This window comes from Ranitomeya variabilis, chromosome 6, assembly GCF_051348905.1.
Source record: "Ranitomeya variabilis isolate aRanVar5 chromosome 6, aRanVar5.hap1, whole genome shotgun sequence".
NCBI lineage: Eukaryota > Metazoa > Chordata > Amphibia > Anura > Dendrobatidae > Ranitomeya > Ranitomeya variabilis.
The window spans coordinates 85,178,611-85,193,702 of record NC_135237.1 but is presented as its reverse complement, the minus strand read 5'-3'; the positions used below and the strand labels follow the sequence as shown (position 1 = coordinate 85,193,702).

Genomic DNA, 15,092 nt, shown 5'->3' with positions numbered 1-15,092 from the left:
GGGAAGCATCGCGCAGGGAGGGGGCTCCCTGCGGGCTTCCCTGAGACGATCGGTACAAGGTGATGTACTCACCTCGTACCGAACGTCTTCTCCCTGCAGGCCCCGGATCCAAAATGGCCGAGGGGCTGTATCCGGGTCCTGCAGGGAGCACTTCCGGGTCGGAGCAGGCTGCAGATGAAAGCTGCAGCCTGCTCCGATGAAAGTATGATCGCGGATCTGATAGAGTGCTGTGCACACTATCAGATCTGCGATCTGTGATGTCCCCCCCTGGGACAAAGTAAAAAAGTAAAAAAAAAAATTTCCACATGTGTAAAAAAAAAAAAAAAAAATTCCTAAATAAATAATAATAATAAAAAAAATATTATTCCCATAAATACATTTCTTTATCTAAAAAAAACAAACAAAAACAATAAAAGTACACATATTTAGTATCGCCGCGTCCGTAACGACCCAACCTATAAAACTGACCCACTAGTTAACCCCTTCAGTAAACACCGTAAGAAAAAGAAAAAAAAACGAGGCAAAAAACAACGCTTTATTACCATACCGCCGAACAAAAAGTGGAATAACACGCGATCAAAAAGACGGATATAAATAACCATGTTACCGCTGAAAACGTCATCTTGTCCCGCAAAAAACGAGCCGCCATACAGCATCATCAGCAAAAAAATAAAAAAGTTATAGTCCTCAGAATAAAGCGATGCCAAAATAATTATTTTTTCTATAAAATAGTTTTTATCGTATAAAAGCGTCAAAACATAAAAAATGATATAAATGAGGTATCGCTGTAATCGTACTGACCCGACGAATAAAACTGCTTTATCAATTTTACCAAGCGCAGAACGGTATAAACGCCTCTCCCAAAAGAAATTCATGAATAGCTGGTTTTTGGTTATTCTGCCTCACAAAAATCGGAATAAAAAGTGATAAAAAATGGTCACGTGTCCGAAAATGTTACCAATAAAAACGTCAACTCGTCCCGCAAAAAAAAAAAAACCTCACATGACTCTGTGGACCAAAATGTGGAAAAATTATAGGTCTCAAAATGTGGAGACACAAAAACTTTTTTGCTATAAAAAGCGTCTTTTAGTCTGGTTTCACACTTGCGTTTTTATCTGCATGCGTTTTTTAAAAAAACCACATGTGTGAAAAAATGCATGTAAACGCGGTAAAACGCATGCGTTTTTATAGAAAAACACAAGAAAACAAGAAAAAAACAAAAAACCCTAACCCTACCCCTAACCCTACCCCTAACCTGAAATACGTGGCACTGAAATACGTGGCACTGAAATATACGTTTATATACGTATATACGTATATAAGTGCCACGATATTTCAGTGGCCACGTATTTAAGTGCCACGTATTTAAGTGCCACGTATTTAAGTGCCACGTATTTAAGTGCCACGTATTTAAGTGCCACGTATTTAAGTGCCACGTATTAAAGTGCCACGTATTTCAGTGCCACGTATTTACGTGCCACGTATTTTTCAGTGCCTGAAATACGTGGCACTGAAATACGTGGCACTGAAATACGTGGCACTGAAATATCGTGGCACTGAAATATCGTGGCACTTAAATACGTGGCACTTAAATACGTGGCACTTAAATACGTGGCACTTAAATACGTGGCTCTTAAATACGTGGCACTTATATACGTGGCACTTATATACGTGGCACTTATGACTGTCAGAAAATGTTCAGTAAACGGTTAGGGGTGAGGTTAGGGGTAGGGTTTCAGGTAGAATTGGGGAGATTCCACTGTTCAGGCACATCAGGGGCTCTCCAAACGCGACATGGCGTCCAATCTCAATTCCAGCCAATTCTGCGTTGAAAAAGTAAAACAGTGCTCCTTCCCTTCCGAGCTCTCCCGTGTGCCCAAACAGGGGTTTACCCCAACATATGGGGTATCAGCGTACTAGGGACAAATTGAACAACAACTTCTGGGGTCCAAGTTCTCTTGTTATCCTTGGGAAAATAAAAATTTGGGGGGCTAAAAATCATTTTTGTGGGAAAAAAAATATGTTTTATTTTCACGGCTCTGCGTTGTAAACTGTAGTGAAACACTTGGGGGTTCAAAGTTCTCACAACACATCTAGATAAGTTCCTTGGGAGGTCTAGTTTCCAATATGGGGTCACTTGTGGGGGGTTTGTACTATTTGGGTACATCAGGGGCTCTGCAAATGCAACGTGACGCCTGCAAACCAATCCATTTAAGTCTGCATTCCAAATGGCGCTCCTTCCCTTCCGAGCTCTGTCATGCGCCCAAACAGTGGTTCCCCCCCACATAGGGGGTATCAGCGTACTCAGGACAAATTGGACAACAATGTTTAGGGTCCAATTTATCCTGATACCCTTGTGAAAATACAAAACTGGGGGCTAAAAAATCATTTTTGTGAAAAAAAAAAAATAATTTTTATTTTCACGGCTCTGCGTTATAAACTGTAGTGAAACACTTGGGGGTTCAAAGTTCTCACAACACATCTAGATAAGTTCCTTGGGGGGTCTAGTTTCCAATATGGGGTCACTTGTGGGGGGTTTGTACTGTTTGGGTACATCAGGGGCTCTGCAAATGCAACGTGACGCCTGCAGACCAATCCATTTAAGTCTGCATTCCAAATGGCGCTCCTTCCCTTCCGAGCTCTGTCATGCGCCCAAACAGTGGTTCCCCCCCACATAGGGGGTATCAGCGTACTCAGGACAAATTGGACAACAACTTTTAGGGTCCAATTTATCCTGATACCCTTGTGAAAATACAAAACTGGGGGCTAAATTTCATTTTTGTGAAAAAAAAAAAAATTATTTTCACGGCTCTGCGTTATAAACTGTAGTGAAACACTTGGGGGTTCAAAGTTCTCACAACACATCTAGATAAGTTCCTTGGGGGGTCTAGTTTCCAATATGGGGTCACTTGTGGGGGGTTTGTACTGTTTGGGTACATCAGGGGCTCTGCAAATGCAACGTGACGCCTGCAGACCAATCCATTTAAGTCTGCATTCCAAATGGCACTCCTTCCCTTCCGAGCTCTGTCATGCGCCCAAACAGTGGTCCCCCCCCACAAATGGGGTATCAGCGTACTCCAGACAAATTGGACAACAACTTTTGAGGTCCAATTTATCCTGATACCCTTGTGAAAATACAAAACTGGGGGCTAAAAAATCATTTTTGTGAAAAAAAAAAATAATTTTTATTTTCACGGCTCTGCGTTATAAACTGTAGTGAAACACTTGGGGGTTCAAAGCTCTCAAAACACATCTAGATAAGTTCCTTAGGGGGTCTACTTTCCAAAATGGTGTCACTTGTGGGGGGGTTTAATGTTTAGGCACATCAGGGGCTCTCCAAACGCAACATGGCATCCCATCTTAATTCCAGTCAATTTTGCATTGAAAAGTAAAATAGCGCTTCTTCCCTTCTGAGCTCTGCTATGCGCCCAAACAATGGTTTACACCCACATATGGGGTATCGTCGTACTCAGGACAAATTGCACAACAACTTTTGTGGTCTAATTTCTTCTCTTACCCTTGGGGAAATAAAAAATGGGGGTTAAAAGATCATTTTTGTGAAAAAATATGATTTTTTATTTTTACGGCTCTGCATTATAAACTTCTGTGAAGCACTTGTTGGGTCAAAGTGCTCAACAACACACATCTAGATAAGTTCCTTAAGGGGTCTACTTTCCAAAATGGTGTCACTCGTGGGGGGTTTCAATGTTTAGGCACATTAGGGGCTCTCCAAACGCAACATGGCGTCCCATCTCAATTCCAGTCAATTTTGCATTGAAAAGTCAAATGGCGCTCCTTCCCTTCTGAGCTCTGCCCTGCGCCCAAACAATGGTTTACACCCACATATGGGGTATCAGTGTACTCAGGACAAATTGCACAACAATTTTTGGGGTCCAATTTCTTCTCTTACCCTTGGGAAAATAAAAAATTGGGGGTGAAAAGATCATTTTTGTGAAAAAATATGATTTTTTATTTTTACGGCTCTGCATTATAAACTTCTGTGAAGCACTTGGTGGGTCAAAGTGCTCACCACACATCTAGATAAGTTCCTTAGGGGGTCTACTTTCCAAAATGGTGTCACTTGTTAGGGGTTTCAATGTTTAGGCACATCAAGGGCTCTCTAAATGCAACATGGCGTCCCATCTCAATTCCAGTCAATTTTGAATTGAAAAGTCAAATGGCGCTCCTTCCCTTCCGAGCTCTGCCCTGCGCCCAAACAATGGTTTACACCCACATATGGGGTATCAGCGTACTCAGGACAAATTGCACAACAATTTTTGGGGTCCAATTTCTTCTCTCACCCTTGGGAAAATTAAAAAATTGGGGGTGAAAAGATCATTTTTGTGAAAAAATATGATTTTTTATTTTTACGGCTCTGCATTATAAACTTCTGTAAAGCACTTGTTGGGTCAAAGTGCTCACCACACATCTAGATAAGTTCCTTAGGGGGTCTACTTTCCAAAATGGTGTCACTTGTTAGGGGTTTCAATGTTTAGGCACATCAGGGGCTCTCCAAATGCAACATGGCGTCCCATCTCAATTCCAGTCAATTTTGCATTGAAAAGTCAAATGGCGCTCCTTTGCTTCCAAGCTCTGCCATGCGCCCAAACTGTGGTTTACCCCCACATATGGGGTATCAGCGTACTCAGGACAAATTGTACAACAACTTTTGGGATCTATTTTCTCCTGTTACCCTTGGTAAAATAAAACAAATTGGAGCTGAAATAAATTTTGTGTGAAAAAAAGTTAAATGTTCATTTTTATTTAAACATTCCAAAAATTCCTGTGAAACACCTGAAGGGTTAATAAACTTCTTGAAAGTGGTTTTGAGTACCTTGAGGGGTGCAGTTTTTAGAATGGTGTCACACTTGGGTATTTTCTATCATATAGACCCGTCAAAATGACTTCAAATGAGATGTGGTCCCTAAAAAAAAATGGTGTTGTAAAAATGAGAAATTGCTGGTCAACTTTTAACCCTTATAACTCCGTCACAAAAAAAAATTTTGGTTCCAAAATTGTGCTGATGTAAAGTAGACATGTGGGAAATGTTATTTATTAAGTATTTTGTGTGACATATGTCTGTGATTTAAGGGCATAAAAATTCAAAGTTGGAAAATTGCGAAATTTTCAAAATTTTCGCCAAATTTCCATTTTTTTCACAAATAAACGCAAGTTATATCGAATAAATTTTACCACTACCATGAAGTACAATATGTCACAAGAAAACAATGTCAGAATCGCCAAGATCCGTCAAAGCGTTCCAGAGTTATACCCTCATAAAGGGACAGTGGTCAGAATTGTAAAAATTGGCCCGGTCATTAACGTGCAAACCACCCTTGGGGGTGAAGGGGTTAAGGATATATACTCTGTGGGTTTTCTTTACCCTCTCTTTTGCAATGCACATTATGTGAGTTCTTTGCCCCAAACTTGTTTTGTTTTGATAAGGATGCCTTTTGATATTGAAAAAAAATATGTAATTTCAATAATTTTCTGGGAGAAAAACTTGAACAATTTAAATGGCGCCATCACTTTCAGCCATGACTGCATCTCATTTATACAGAATCGTTGCTTTCAAACCTAAAGGTTTTAGTTTATATCCTAAATACAATTTATTTCTCTTCATCGTGCTGCGTAGAATACAAAAGTTTTTTTTACTATCTTTCAACACGTATTTCAGATGAGTGTACATTGGACTACGGTTTTGAAACATAACAGGAATCAGAAATGCGTTTGTTTCGTGCTTAGTTTAATATGTGTGTATGTCTGAGAGTGAGCTCTCTCTTGTTTTCGCATTCTAGATCCAACAAAAATAAGCCACATTTATGTTTTCTACAATACATGAAGTCATAGAAAGTGCGTGAAAACGCTTTTTTGAGGGGTTTTGTTTTGAAGAAGCTTCGGCTCTTTTGTATAGAATGTGAGCCATTTGTATATGTGAGTGAAATGCTAAAATGAAGACCTCCTCTCAAACCTTATGAAGGACCTGTCAGCACCCCTGGTATGTCTATTTTGGTAAAGTAAATACTTGTATTCCCAAGAAAATAACTGTCCTAAGCATCTTTTCATAGAGCTCAACATTGTGCTTTTTCTCTGTTTTTAAGCCTGAACATTTACGAAAAAAAATTGATAGTTTTATGTTACCATGTCCCTTGTTAAATCTGGCAGAACTGATTGGACAGAGTCATATAATGCATGGATATACCCCCCAAATAGTAACACCCAGCTGTTGATTTATTCATGCATGTCTCAGGGTACAAACAAATGAATGGTTGGCATAATGTAGAGCTTTAACCCCTTCATGACAGGAGGTATTTTCTTCTTTTTTTTTGCGTTTTTGTTTTTTGCTCCCCTTCTTCCCAGAGCCATAACTTTTTTTATTTTGGGGTGAAAATGGCCATGTGAGGGCTTGTGAATTTCAAAAATCTTCAAAAGTCCCAAACCAGAGTTAGCCATGTGTTTGGAAGAGATTAGTCAGTTTAAAGAATACTTGCCATTTCCCCTTCCTCCTAAGTAACATAAACAATATGTGTAATGGTTCCCAATACGAGGGAATAAAGCAAACTTTCCAGCTATTACCTGTTAACAACTGTATGATGATAATAGACTTTACAAGCTGTATCTCCACTTCTTGATGATTTTTTATTTGCCTTCTAGAGATCATGTTCCCTCATTTTCTTTTCCTAAATGTGCTTTCTATTGCAGAGTTTGGTTATAAAGCCACATGTTTGCTCATCAAATCCCCTAAAAAATGCAAAGCTATCAAAGATCTCTCTGCACTGCTGTCATCAACCTACATCCTGGAATGGTCCCTCTGTGAGTAACATGTGCAGCTGTGGAGCGGCTTCTGTGACCATCCAGCAGTCAGAATCCTATCTTCACACTTTTGCTTTCATAACCCCTAATTAAAATCATATGGGCTAGAGTGGTATCCCTTTCCCCACTCGCTGCTGATTAAAGATACAAATGTCTTTGAGTTTTAAGAGAAACATATACAAGATTATTTTTCCCCTTCGCAATGCTGACATCTTTGCAAAAGTGTGAGCAATATGTAGCAGCAGAAACTGACATTTAGCCGCTTGCCACTAAGAAATATGTCATGCCGACTTATTCTCTAATTGCAACCATTTGGTGCAGGAGCTCTGCTTGCTTACACTGTAATTGCAATCTGCTTAAATATAGGAACTCAGATCTTTGAATCCCTGTTCTAGCACATTTGTAGCATGCAACAGCTGAGCAAGAAAAAAAAGCAGTGTTTTGCCAATAGTCCTTACATTTTTCTTCTTGGCTGATTATCTACTGCGGTTGTTATATAAATAGTCTCACAAATTACACCCTAACCACAATACAGGATCTCTCATGACAATTTGCAATCTTCTCTTTTTGAGTTGTAAATATGAAATAAATGCATAACAAAAATATTTGCTTTTAACACAATTCACTTGTGTTAAAATTGGTGGAAAAAAATGCTGGGGTTGCATGGTAATTATAGCAAATAGATAAATAATGTTTTATTGCAGAAATGAAATATAGGGGGATAAGCATGCAGTCCGTTTTACTCATATATCAGTGTGAACTGGGTATGGTAATGACTTCACTTATAAACTGGTAAGGGTTGTTCATATGGAGTTCTAGTTTTATGCTATTAACCCCTTTACCCCACGGGTGGTTTGAACGTTAATGACCAGGCCAATTTTTACAATTCTGACCACTGTCCCTTTATGAGGTTATAACTCTGAAACGATCCAACGGATCCCAGTGATTCTGACTAGTGTTGAGCATTCCGATACCGCAAGTATCGGGTATCGGCCGATACTTGCGGTATCGGAATTCCGATACCGAGATCCGATACTTTTGTGGTATCAGGAATCGGAATCAGAAGTTCTCAGTGTATGGTTCCCATTGTCTGAAGGAGAGGAAACTCTCCTTCAGGCCCTGGGATCCATATCCATGTAAAATTTTAAAATGCGCGCGTGTCCAGCCTCCCGTGACGTCACGGCTTGTGATTGGTCGCGTCGCCCATGTGACCGCGACGTGACCAATCACAAGCCAGAACGTAATTTTAAAATCCTGAAGGACCTAAAATTACGTCACGGCTTGCTGTGATTGGTCGCGTCGCGGCCACATGGGCGGCACGCGACCAATCACAAGCCGGGTCATCACGTAAGTAAGGAAAAGCGCGAATTTTAAGCAAACAACGCTGCCGGTTCCCTCGCTGAGGTCCAGGCTGCGTCGGAGAGGTGAGTATAGCAATATTTTTTATTTTAATTCTTTATTTTACACATTAATGTGGATCCCAGGGCCTGAAGGAGAGTTTCCTCTCCTTCAGACCCTGGGAACCATCAGGAATACCGTCCGATACTTGAGTCCCATTGACTTGTATTGGTATCGGGTATCTGTATCGGATTGGATCCGATACTTTGCCTGTATCGGCCGATACTTTCCGATACCGATACTTTCAAGTATCGGACGGTATCGCTCAACACTATTGACCAGCAATTTCTCATTTTTTCAACACCATTTTTTTAGGGACTACATCACATTTGAAGTAATTTTGAGGGGTCTATATGATGGAAAATAACCAAGTGTGACAACATTCTAAAAACTGCACCGCTCAAGGTACTCAAAACCACATTCAAGAACTTTATTAACCTTTCAGGTATTTCACAGAAGAAGTTTATTAACCCATCAGGTATTTCACAGGAATTTTTGGAATGTTTAAAAAAAATTGAACATTTAACTCTTTTTCACAAAAAATGCCTTTAGTTCCAATTTGTTTTATTTTACCAAGGGTAAAAGGAGAAATTGGACCCCAAAAGTTGTTGTACAATTTGTTCTGAGTTTGCTGATTTCCCATATGTGGGGGTAAACCACTGTTTGGGTGCATGGCAGAGCTCAGAAGGGAAGGAGCGCCATTTGACTTTTCAATGTAAAATTGACTGGAATTGAGATAGGACGCCATGTCGCGTTTGGAGAGTCCCTGATGTGCCTGAACATTGAAACTCCCCACAAGTGACACCATTTTGGAAAGTAGACCCCCTAAGGAACTTATCTAGATTTGTGGTGAGCACTTTGTCCCACCAAGTTCTTCACAGAAGTTTATAATGTAGAGCTGTAAAAATAAAAAATCATATTTTTTCACAAAAATGATATTTTCACCCCCAATTTTTTATTTTCCCAAGGGTATTAGAAGAAATTGGACCCCAATAGTTGTTGTGCAATTTATCCTGAGTACGCTGATACCCCATATGTGGGGGTAAACCACTGTTTGGGTGCATGGCAGAGCTCGGAAGGGAAGAGCGCCATTTGACTTTTCAATGCAAAATTGGCTGGAATTGAGATGGGACGCCATGTCACGTTTGGAGAGCCCCTGATGTGCTTAAACACTGAAACCCCCCACAAGTGACACCTTTTTGGAAAGTAGACCCCCTAAGGAACTTATCTAGTTGAGTGGTGAGCACTTTGACCCAACAAGTACTTCACAGAAGTTTATAATGTAAAGCAGTAAAAGTAAAAAATCATATTTTTTCACAAAAATTATCTTTTAGCCCCCTGTTTTGTATTTTCCCAAGGGTAACAAGAGAAATTTAGCCCCAACCCAAATTGTAGCCCAAACCCTAACTTTAGACACAACACTAACCCTAACTTTAGCCCCGACCCTAACCCTTACTTTAGCCCCAACCCTAACCCAAACTTTAGCCCCGACCCTAACCCTAACTTTAGCCCCAACCCTAACCATAACTGTAGCTCCAACCCTAACCCTAGCTGTAGCCCTAACCCTAACTTTAGCCCCAACCCTAACCCTAGCTGTAGCCCTAACCCTAACTGGAGCCCCAACCCTAACTGTAGCCCTAACCCTATCTTTAGCCCCAACCCTAACCCTAACTGTAGCCCCAACCCTAACTGTAGCCCTAACCCTATCTTTAGCCCCAACCCTAACCCTAACTGTAGCCCTAACCCTAACTTTAGCCCCAACCCTAACCCTAGCTGTAACCCTAACCCTAACTGTAGCCCCAACCCTAACTGTAGCCCTAACCTTAACTTTAGCCCCGACCCTAACCCTAACCCTAATGGGAAAATGGAAATAAATTCATTTTTTAAATTTTATTATATTTTCCTAACTAAGGGGGTGATGAAAGGGGTTTGATTTACTTTTATAGCGGGATTTTTAGCGGATTTTTATGATTGGCAGCTGTCACACACTAAAAGACTCTTTATTGCAAAAAATATTTTTTGCGTCTCCACATTTTGAGAGCTATAATTTTTCCATATTTTGGTCCACTGAGTCATATGAGGTCTTGTTTTTTGCGGGACGAGTTGACGTTTTTATTGGTAACATTTTTGGGCACGTGACTTTTTTTATCGCTTTTTATTCTGATTTTTGTGAGGCAGAATGAACAAAAACCAGCAATTTTGGGGGGGCGTTTATACCGTTTCACGTTTGATAAAATTGATAAAGCAGCTTTACTCTTCGGGTCAGCACAATTATAGCAATACCTAATTTATATCATTGTTTATGTTTTGGCGCTTTTATACGATAAAATCTATTTTATATAAAAATAATTAGTTTTGCATCCCTTTATTCTGAGGACTATAACTTTTTTATTTTTTCGCTGATGACGCTGTATGGTGGCTCGTTTTTTGTGGGACAAGATGACGTTTTCATCGGTACCATGTTTATTTATATCCGTCTTTTGGATCGCGTGTTATTCCACTTTTTGTTTGGCGGTATGTGTTATGGACCTGGTGGTTAGGTGCACCAGGAATGACCTGATAGTTAAACAAGGAATCGGGACGAGCTCTGGGGAAATGGGAACTCTGCTGACTGCAAACCCTACTCCTATCAACACAACTAGAAATAGCAGTGGAGCGTGCCTGACTCTGCCTAGACGCCTCTTCACAGCCTAAGAGCTAACTACCCCTAAAGAAAGGAAACAAAGCCTCACTTGCCTCAGAGAAATTTCCCCAAAGGTAAAAGCAGCACCCCACAAGTATTGACTGTGAGTTAAGAGGAAATCACAAACACAGGATGAAATAGGCTTTACCAAAGAGAGGCCAGTCTAACTAAACAGATTGAGGATAGAAAAGGGATCTTTGCGGTCAACACAACAAACTACAAAAACCACGCAGAGTGTGCAAAAAATACCCCCGCACCGACTCACGGTGCGGTGGTGCCACTCTGCACCCCCAGAGCTACCAGCTAGCCAGGAGTTTCACAATAGCAAGCTGGACTAGAACTTAGCAAGAAAAACCATAAGTAACAAATGATCAAGCCAGAACTTAGCTTTTGCTGGAGTAGTCAGGTCCTCAGAAAGATCCAGGAGAGATCTGAACCGGTACTAGAACATTGACAGCTGGCATGGAGTAATGATCTGAGTGGAGTTAAATAGAGAATCCAGCCTAGCCCCAAACGAGGGCAGGTGGGGAAGGAATCTCAGAACCAGCAGCTCCACTCACAGCCACCAGAGGGAGTCCACGGACAGAACTCACTGAAGTACCATTCATGACCACAGGAGGGAGTTCGAGAACGGAATTCACAACAGGTATGATAATAAAGCATTGCTTTTTGCCTCGTTTTTTTTATTTTTTACTTTTTTACAGTGATCACTGAAGGGGTTAACTAGTGGGACAGTTTTATAGGTTGGGTCACTACGGACGCGGCAATACTAAATATGTGTACTTTTATTGTTTGTTTTTTACTTAGATAAAAAAAATTATTTAGTGGAACAATATATTTTTTTAGGAATTTTTTTTTTTACATATGTAAATATATTTTTTAACTTCATAACATTGCCCCAGGGGGGGACATCATGCTATAATGTCAGATCGCTGATCTGACACTTTGCATACCACTGTGTCAGATCAGTGATCTGACAGGCAGTGCTGCAGGCTTGCAAGCACCTGCTCTGAGCTGTGCTGAAAAACTCAGCTTATACACAAGCATATATGGTAAATCATTTTATACTCCATGAAATAATAACTCTGCATCAGTAACTATATGAAATGTTGATCTTGATGGACCTAGGTCTTTTTCAACCTATGTAACTATATAACTCTGTGTTGTACAAATCCTCTGTTATTCCTCCCAGAAATTGATAAATAAATTGATAATTGAGCAACACTTATCTTCTTGTTGAAGTGGAGTCCCACACAGTCTGGCCTCGGCAGCATTAATTGGACAGTAAAGGAATACGTAAGGACACCCCACCAACCGGTATCACCCATTTCTTAATTTAACCTTCTCGACCTGCCTAGTTTCCACTTTTGCATTTTCACTTGTTCTATAGCTTTTCTATTTTTCCATCAACATAGCCACATGAGTGTTTGTTTTTTACCAGACAAGTTGAACTTTTAAATTACCCTATTCAATACATCATGAGATGTTCAAGGAAATGGGAAAAAAGTTTAGCAAAATTGCAAAAAAAGCGCAAATCCACAACTGTTTTGTTTTTTATTTACTATGTTTACTATATATTAAAAAGTACCTGGTAATATGATTCTCCAGGTCAGTACAATTACAGAGATACCAAAAATGCATATTGTTTGTTAAGTGGTGGAAAAAAAATCGTACATTTGTAAAATAATATTGCCTGGGCCACAATTTTTCCGAGACCAGTGTCATTTTACATTTTTGGTTGATGGAGCTATTTGAGGGATTGTTATTTTGTGCCCATAGCTGATGTTTTTATTGATACCACTTTGGGGCATATACAATGTTTTGATTGCCTGTTATTGCATTTTTTTTAGTGTTGCAGAAAAAACATACAGTAATTTTGGCATCACAATGTGCGATTTAAATGTCAGTGATAAGGATCATAAGATGCAGTGAAGGCTGAATTGGTGATGGTGAGGAGCAGAGGGGCCCAAGGGCATTACTTGAGAGGTGAGGATAAGTATTTTCCTAACCTTTTGATGGCCCTTTAAGGTTACGAAAAATGGCGGCCAGCATGTAAGCGAATTACAAGAAAATCTCATTTTGGAGAATGCAGATTTTTGTAGAGGTAAATTTCAGTTCTACTGGAATTTATTTACTCATCTCCAATAAATACTTATGTACATGAATAAAATTGTTATTCTGAATGTTGATCCAGTTGATCGATGCTAAAGATCATGCTCTTTAGGACAGACTTTATCATGCATCATGACAAAGTCCCCTGGTTTAACTTGATGGGCATGTGTCTTTTTTCAATCATGCAGCTAAGTAACTATGAAGCATGGTTTGCCAGTCTAAATGGGCTAATAAGTGATTCCCAACCAGGAAACAGTTACCGAATAGCGGACGTGTAATGCTGAACATCGTCTTGTGTAAAACCTTAATTTTTGGGAGACCAAAGACTAATTCTAGCTTTCAGTTTTTGTCTACAGTTTAATATTAAGTGTTAGTCGAAGTTTGAATAAAAAGCAGGCAACACCAATATATATACACTAGATGGTGGCCCGATTCTAATGCATCGGGTATTCTAGAATATGTATGTCCACGAAGTATATTGCCCAGCGACGTAGTATATTGCCCAGCGACGTAGTATAATGCCCAGTGACGTAGTATATTGCCCAGCCACGTAGTATATTGCCCAGCGACGTAGTATATTGCCCAGCGACGTAGTATATTGCCCAGCGACGTAGTATATTGCCCAGTGACGTAGTATATTGCCCAGCGACGTAGTATATTGCCCAGCGACGTAGTATATTGGGCAGTCATGTAGTATATTGCCCAGCTACATAGTATATTGCCCAGCCACATATGTCACAGGTTAAAAAAATTAAAAAATAAACATATACTCACCTTCCGCAGGTGCGTTGTAGTTCTGTCGCCTGTGTGGGGTGCAGGCGGCAGCTTCCGGTCCCAGGGTGTGATGATGTCATGGTCACATGACCGTGACATCATGGCAGGTCCTTTTCGCGCAGGCGCGCAGGACCTGTGATGACGTCGCGGTCACATGACCATGTCGCGGTCACATGACCGTGATGTCACGGCAGGTCCTTCTCGCGCAGGCGCACAGGACTTGTGATGACGTCGCGGTCACATGACCGTGATGTCATGGCAGGTCCTTCTCCCAGACCATCCTTGCCTCCGGAACGTGCCGCTTGCATGGACCAGCCGGAGCATCGTGAGAAGCGGGAAAGGCAGCGGAAGGTGAGTATCTAATGATTTTTTATTTTTTTTATTATTTTTAACATTAGATGTTTTTACTATTGACGCTGCATAGGCTGCGTCAATAGTAAAAACTTGGTCACACAGGGTTAATAGTGGCAGTAACAGAGTGTGTTACCCGTGGCATAATGTGGTCTGTTACCGCCGGCATTAACCCTGTGTAAGCGGTGACCAGAGGGGTGTATGCGCCGGGCACTGAGTGCGGGGAGTAAGGAGCAGCCATTTTCTTCCGGATTGTGCGCGTCGCTGATTGGTCGTGGCAATGGTCGTGGGCGTTTTGCCACGACCAATCAGCGACTTGGATTCCATGACAGACAGAGGCTGCAACCAATGAATATCCAAGACAGACAGAAGGACAGACAGACAGACAGAAAGACGGAAGTGACCCTTAGACAATTATATAGTAGATACTGTACATGGCTATTACCATATTTTTCAGATTATAAGACGCACTTTTTTCCCAATTTTTTGTGGGGAAAATTGGGGTGCGTCTTATAGTTAGAATACACCTACAAATGCAGTGTGCAGCGGTGGCACTCTGTGCTGGGGCAGCGACGGCGCTCTGTGTTGCAGCGGCGGTGCTCCGCCAGCATTTTGTCAAAGCCCCATTGCCAAGATTTGAATCTGAGCATGCGCCGCCCCCAGCAGCAATTTTGCCAGAAGCCACCGCATCACAGCAATGGAGCTGCGGAGGCCTCTGGGCTTTGTCAAAATGCTGGCGGAGCACTGCCATTGCAGCAGAGCGCTGCCACCACCCCAGCACAGAGCACCGCCGCCCCAGCACAGAGTGCCACAGCACAGAGCGCCGCCACTGCAGCACAGAGCACAGCCACCACAGCACAGAGCACTGCTGCCGCAGCACAGAGCACCACCATCGCAGCACAGAGCACCACCGCCATAGCACAGAGCACCGCTGCCACACCAGCCTGAGATGAAACTTCCC

The 15,092-nt window shown here is 41.3% G+C and overlaps 1 long non-coding RNA gene across 1 annotated transcript in view; it reads left to right on the top strand.

The window, feature by feature from the left end:
• The window catches only part of LOC143781847 (uncharacterized), a 46,199-nt gene extending 39,306 nt beyond the window's left edge, over positions 1-6,893 (top strand). The window contains exon 4 of the long non-coding RNA XR_013216817.1: positions 6,703-6,893. This is a non-coding gene — a long non-coding RNA (uncharacterized LOC143781847). The remainder of the gene's footprint in view (positions 1-6,702) is intronic.
• The last annotated feature ends 8,199 nt before the right edge of the window (positions 6,894-15,092 follow it).